The sequence below is a fragment of the Esox lucius genome, chromosome 21, assembly GCF_011004845.1.
Source record: "Esox lucius isolate fEsoLuc1 chromosome 21, fEsoLuc1.pri, whole genome shotgun sequence".
NCBI classification, from domain to species: domain Eukaryota; kingdom Metazoa; phylum Chordata; class Actinopteri; order Esociformes; family Esocidae; genus Esox; species Esox lucius.
This window is the reverse complement of record NC_047589.1, coordinates 4,572,709-4,579,668: the sequence shown is the minus strand read 5'-3', so window position 1 is coordinate 4,579,668 and position 6,960 is coordinate 4,572,709.

Here is a 6,960-nt window from a genome sequence, read left to right as displayed (position 1 = left end):
GATTGTCCTTCATCCAAGTACCTATTAACATTTTATAAACAAAAACAAATAAACTTTATCTTTAATCATCACATATACCAAACAGTAGGCTATAATCATTGCTTGAATAAAAAAGCTATAAGCAGGGGCAGACATGTAGGCATAAAAAGCTACTTACTTTTCATTGGATATGATACTCTAACTTTTTGTATACACCTAGCATATCTTTTCACATCTTTGTGTCCAGTTGTTTTCATGTTTATTCGTTATCTTTGTTTAGCTTTGTTATCCTTGTTCTTATCATTTGTCTATTCCTGTATAAGTACATTGAGAGCAATGAAAAACCAAAATCGAATCTCTTCTATTTGTACATATATGGCCAATAAAACTAATTGTGATTGTCCTTCATCCTAGTAAATATTTAACGTTCTTGAAAAAGAAGAGTACTGATAATGACCCAAATCCTTTATCACACAGATTAACCATGCCCCTTAATCTAGTAAAAAAATTAAATAATGGTGGTACCATAAATGTCCCACGAATCAGGGCATATGCTCGTGTGAAAATAAAAATGTTGATCTGATGGTAACACTACATTCAATGCCATGGTCGGTCACAATTTCACCCGGGTTTATAGTAAAACAAAGTATACCTAAATGCAAATGGTATATAAAAGGACTTTAATAAAGGAATTCAATAAACAATCTGTTCACAATTAACCGAAGTGTCACGGGTGAGGTTGAACACAGGCGCAGAGTAGAAATAGAAGGTGTAATCCATGTTTTAATTAAAAAAACAAACAATAAAAAACAAAAGCAGCAACCAGTGACGTGGGGTATCCAATACAGGAACAAAACCAAATGAACCACACCGGGTGTGGCCAAACAGAAAACACAAATAGGGTCCCCAATTGGAGGCAACGATCTACACCTGCTTCCAATTGGGGAGACCAAAAGGATTGGAGGTGGCTAAAGGCACCATCTTCCCTCCTGTCCTGACTATGACCCCAGCCCAGTGCAGAAATGGCTAGGGGCATAGCCAGGACATGACACGAAGAGCTTAAAAAAGGGCTTCGCAGTTGGTCTAACTTGTCTGCAAACATGTTTTGAAATCTACCAATAGACTGAGACACAAAACATAATTGGGTCATTGTCTCCCCTACATAATTGGTCTACTTATGACCCACTTTGGTTTTTAGTAGCCAAAAAGTGTGATCTTACTGACTTAGGTTCTTGTTGCATTCATCTAGGAGTCTATATGACAATCAAGCCCTCAAATTGAATTGTTTCCAGGTTTTCCAGGGTATTGCTTTTCCCTAGTAATCATGATTAATTGAATGAATATGATTTCATAATTTATACTCTACTACTCACCTTTGCAGGATGATTTGGATTCAGCCAGAGACCTGGAACAGCCACCTGATTCGTCCATCAAGGAACGAACATGTTCCCCATGGTCGGCCTGATGCCATATATGCTATCCCAGAACTATATAACACAGAAGACTATCTTTGCCAGGTGTCTGAGGAAGATTGCATCAGGTGTGATTCTGACTGCATCCACCGCAGTGACATTGCTCCGGCCTTAGGAGACTAGAGCGGACACAGTCTCCAGACATCACAATGACTGATGTAGATCGTCTTATACACACACACACACACCAAGCAAAACATATGCTGATAAAAGCTACAGGGTCTAACAATCCTGAATTTAGTGAGATCACCACGAGTAGGGTAGAGAGGGTAGAGTTTAAGTAGACTTTCAAATGAAGCGACAAATTGTACTTAATAAATACATTTAGTTGGCACTTTTATATCTCTTGCTGTTCTTTGAGTTGTCTTTTTAGGTTTTCAAATAGTTCTGTCACACATACCAGACCAAGAGGCTTCCCTTTCTTGGTGCTTTCTTGGTGCTCCCACAGACAATATACTGGTTGTCAAAATGTGTACATTTTTACAAATCTTTATTAGTCTGTATTTAGATTGCACAGATTAGTCCAAATACAGTGGACTTCACTGCATTGACGCAGAATTTCATAATTATTTAGCATCTGCATTCAGAGGTATTCTGTTTGTAAATTAATTACTTTATATCCTCCAGGATATGATTCTAATTACTCTGTGTATTGATAAGACTATGGTGCTGTCCATGGTGCTGAAATAGCAGCCATTCTAGTAATTGCACCTTTTTTTATTAGTCCCACCATGCTGTTACCCTGGAAATCCAGAGTTCTCGCAAGAGCACAATTTGAATTTGCTCAGCGAGTAATTTTGCTAATTAAAGATGCTGCACCAATCAGATCAGTGTGTCTGATATAGGCAGGCCAGAAGCAAGCTAAACAGATGATGACAGTTTAATCTACCAGTTAGCTCCGCCGGTGGCTAAGCGTATGGGGCTCTGGATATGTCACCCCATGTATCTTTGTGTTTGGTCGTAGTGTTATCCAATTGCGTGCAGTGAGATTTTGAAATGCACTCTTGGTGCAGCCCTTTGAGATGGGCGAATTTCATTACTCAATGCAAGACCTTTAATCCTTTCGGATTTGTGTCTGGATTTCCAGGCTACTCTGCTGTCAGCTTCATCGTGGATATATATTTTCTAAACTATATACTATAAATTAACTCAATTCTATACTGTACTTTAGCCTATAAAGTGTGTAGATTAGTGTCACCTTTATTATCAGAGTGGCAAGTAGCAACATTATGTGGAAGAACAGCGACATGATCATAGAGTCACACTGTGGCCTGTAGTATTCTGGTAAACTTGTATAGAAAGGATATATGAATTAGAATATCACACATTTCTGAATAACTACATGCATTGAAAAGAATGGGTTAATTTAATACTTCATGAACTATCAGGAATCTACAACAATTCAGCATCTCATGCGTGACTTAATGCAATAAAAATGTGTTGATTTGTTGTATTCAATCATCATAATGACTTAATACTGATATTCATGTCTTCAGGTCTGCAGTTAAAGGAACACGCCCTAAAACCGACCAGTCACAGCAGTGCATGTTTTCTGTTTAATACCAGGTGTTGTAATCATAATTAACAAAGCATTACTTCATGGGTTTGCCTCTTAAGATAAAGTGGAGAGCTGGTCTGTATTTAACACTGATAAATAATATTTTATGGTTTACTTATTTCTTGACAAGCAATTTAAGATTAACAAACACTTCTATATTAGTAAAAAAGTAAATTTTATAAACATCCTCCTTTTGGGCATTCATCTTAGGCATTACTAATGATTACTTGCTTTATGAAATAACTCATCTGTTTTTTCACCCTGGAATCCCCTAAAATGAGAAACTCATATACACACTGTATTGTTAAATAGTTCAAAAAATTTGTAGGAAACAGCCTTTACAAAAATACAAAAAAATATAAATAATAAAAGGGACATTTTCATTGTTCTTCTCTGGTAACATTCCCTGTCGTGTCAAAAAAAGGAAAACAACTCATACATGGGAATGGGAGAAGGTCATGTGGTCTGATGAGACAAATAGAGCCATTCAGAAGATGTCTGAGTACCTAGGAGTTGATCTGAAGACTCACTGTGCCTACCACCCGCAGAGTGGAGGGGCAGTGGAGAGAGAAAATGGAACTATTAAAATGAAACTCTCAAAGTTGGGTGAAGAGACAGGGTTGAACTGGGTTAAAGCACTCCCCCTTGTGCTTACATACATGAGAGGGCCCAGGGTGAAATCCGACCTATCCCCTCATGAGGGGATCACTGGAAGACCAATGAACAAAGGCCTAGGCACCCCCACTCACACAGACCTCACAACAGAACATGTGAATGATACAATGTTAACATACTGCATTAATATGTCAAAGGTTCTGAACAGCATCCACAGGAGTGTGAGAGCTGCTATACCAACTCCCATTGAAGGCCCGCTGCATGACATAAAGCCTGGAGACTGGGTAGTAAACCATGTGAAGAGGTGGAGATGTCATGATGATGTTTATTGTACTGTTAACATTTCCAAACCACCAGGAGTAACTCAGGATTACTGGTGTTTCAGTACTGATAACACCCCTTGCAGATCGCCTGACTACCCTAAAGGTAGACCCGCTATTATATCCCTTAACAGTTGCATGTACTACTGCGGTTCCTACTCTTGCACCATGTCGTCCTAAGCCAGGTAGAGTAAGGAAAGCACTGTTAGAGCCAGACAACATAGCCCTTAGGATAATGGTTGACTATGCAAAGCACAAGAACATGACTGATTGCTGGATCTGTCAACACATACCCACATCCTCACGTTCCCCTATGTTAACCCCTATCCCATTTTCAGTAGCAGACTGGCAGGCACATGGTTGGACCAAGGTGGCAGCACAAATGACGCCACCAGATAAGGACTGTTATACCCTGTCAGCCATTCCTCACCAGCCGAGTGAGGCTAACTTAAATTAGGTCTATATGGTGATAGTAGAATTTAACAATCGCCGTCGTCCTGTGGGGGTGAATATATCCAAATTATTTAGGTTAACCTACACCCGAGCGAATAGGAGCACGTGGCTTCACTGTAAGGATACAAATGATCCTGGTGCAGACAGACAGTCGCACCAAGGAGGATGAAGTCAGATCAAGTATGGTTTCTCTGGGGAGTGAATGAACTTTACAAATTGCCATCACAAAACCTAGTTGGGCCACCTGTAATTTTATTTCACGTTTCCCTTTATCATCTTTTTTATTATCTTCTAGGCCCTCGTAGACTTTTTCAGCAGCCTTGATATACGGACATATGTTTCCCATGCACCCCTTGTCCAAGGCCACACAGTGCTTCTTCAGATGTTTCTATAAACCTGGGAGCAGACCTGCAACCAGTCTCATCTTACACTGTTGTTCCCAGGGAGAATCATTAGCCGCATCTGGTTTGCAGCCCATCCTGCTGTGAATCTCTAATTCTTTCTCAAGTCTATTACGATAGTCTGTGACTCTTTCTCCCTGTTTCTGTTTGCAGTCAGAAATGTTCTCCCAGTTCATCCATCTCGGCAAAAAGGCACCTATACATCCACACAGCGCCATGATTGTTAACCTTTATTGAGAATTAGCATCCCAGTTAAATGGAGCATTCTGCATGGGCCAGTCTCCTTTCACCCTTCTCCATCTGAACTGTACAGCCTTCATCATTACCATTTCCCCTTCGACTATATTGTTCAAGCATCTGGAGAAATACACAGTTGAATTCCACTCCTCCTTTTTCTGGGTTGGGTAGCGAGGCAGCCACGTCTTTCAAGTCAGCTGGCGACCATGGACGGTAGACGAAAATAGTTGAGTAGTCACCTCCTCCTGCAACCAGTTTCGCAACTTCCACCATCGGGAATCAACCCTCAGGCTGCATGAACGGTTTGGTGCTCCTGGTCCTCACAGCAATTGGGGACGTTGCACCAAGGTCGGTCGCGAGCGAAAGGTAAATCTTCCGGACAGGAGGGGGACTATCTTGAGACAGCTGCGGCGGTATTTCTGCCCGTGGTTCATGTACTGCTGCAGACCTTTGTAGTGAGGCAGCAGTGTAGAATGGAGGCCAGCCAGAAGGACAGTCCAGGTCAGTATCAACTTTAGTAGAAGCCAGAACACATTGATCAGTAGTCCCTACACTACACTGCCTAAATCTTTTATCAGTCTCTTCTTTCCACATACTATAAGCTTTCTAATCAACGTTCCGTCTCCCTTTCTGTTTTATTTTTATTTTCCCCTGCTTGTATTCCTCAAACATCTCTTTCAACCCATGCAACTGTCTTTGGCTAAAGCTGCCATTCGTCGGAAAGGCCAAAAACTCCCAAAAATAAAATGTTCTTGTCCACACACAATATTTATCTTTCATTATCTCTGCTGGTCCAACATAAAAACGAGGTTTACTGCCGCACTTACCCATGTTCCTGATTTATCGTCAGCCCTCAACTTTTAATGCAGATTTCAAACCAGCAGGCTGACCGCAACTGTATTGTGCTCTTACCTATAAAATTATATTTCCCCGGGAAACCTATACTGATTAGGCACGAGTCACGGCTCCAGTCAGGCACTCCTACTCAACCCTGCAAAGGATAGCCCTCTCTTGGTGGAGGATTGAGCTCAAGAGATCTTTCGCTGGCCGTGCATGAATACCTGTTTGGAAAAAGACTTGAACCGAGCAGAATTAGGATCCTGGACGAGCCCCCAAAGTGTGATGGCAGTTTCAGAAGTACAGTTTACGAAAATTCCTTTTCTTATCTAAACATAGGGACTAAGTACTTTTAACTAGTAACTCATTTATACATGTATAGGACTAAGAACACATCATTTCAAGAAGTTTCCCTGACAAGCCAAACAACTATGTGATAATAAATGGCATCATGTGATCACTATCCTTAAATGAAAGAGTTATTTTGCATGATCAGTCATATTTTCAAAATCAATGCCAAAATTTCACAATTTCTGCCGGGGTATGCAAAGGTATGAGCACAACCAGAGATGGGCAAAGATACATCAATTTAAAAAAAAAAATGAAATACAAAATACCTTAATTTTAAGTGTATCAAAATAAACTACACAATACAGCAGCCACACCATTTATCAAAATAAAATAATGTATTTTGGTATTTTAAAAGGCAGCATGAAATCACTTCGCAAAACCTTCCATCTATCGACCTATTTGATCTGTCCCTTCACCAGTACACTGACTCAGTTGATTAAGTAGAAAACATTTGATAGTAAAAAATATTCTTTGCGATAAATCTGACATATACAACCAGTCAACAGATCAAATATTCACATCCCTCTGATCATCCAGTTTAATGTTTAACAAACAGTTTGCTAATGACTCAGTATTGTATCCAAATTATTTACATGGTGTTTGGTAATAATGGGCCTACATTGCATCAGCAACATTGACTCAATGACAAACAAGTCATTCATAAGAAGACAACTGATAGCACCTTTTCTTCATAGCAACTAGTTTCTAAATAATTAATAATTTGATTGTTAATCACA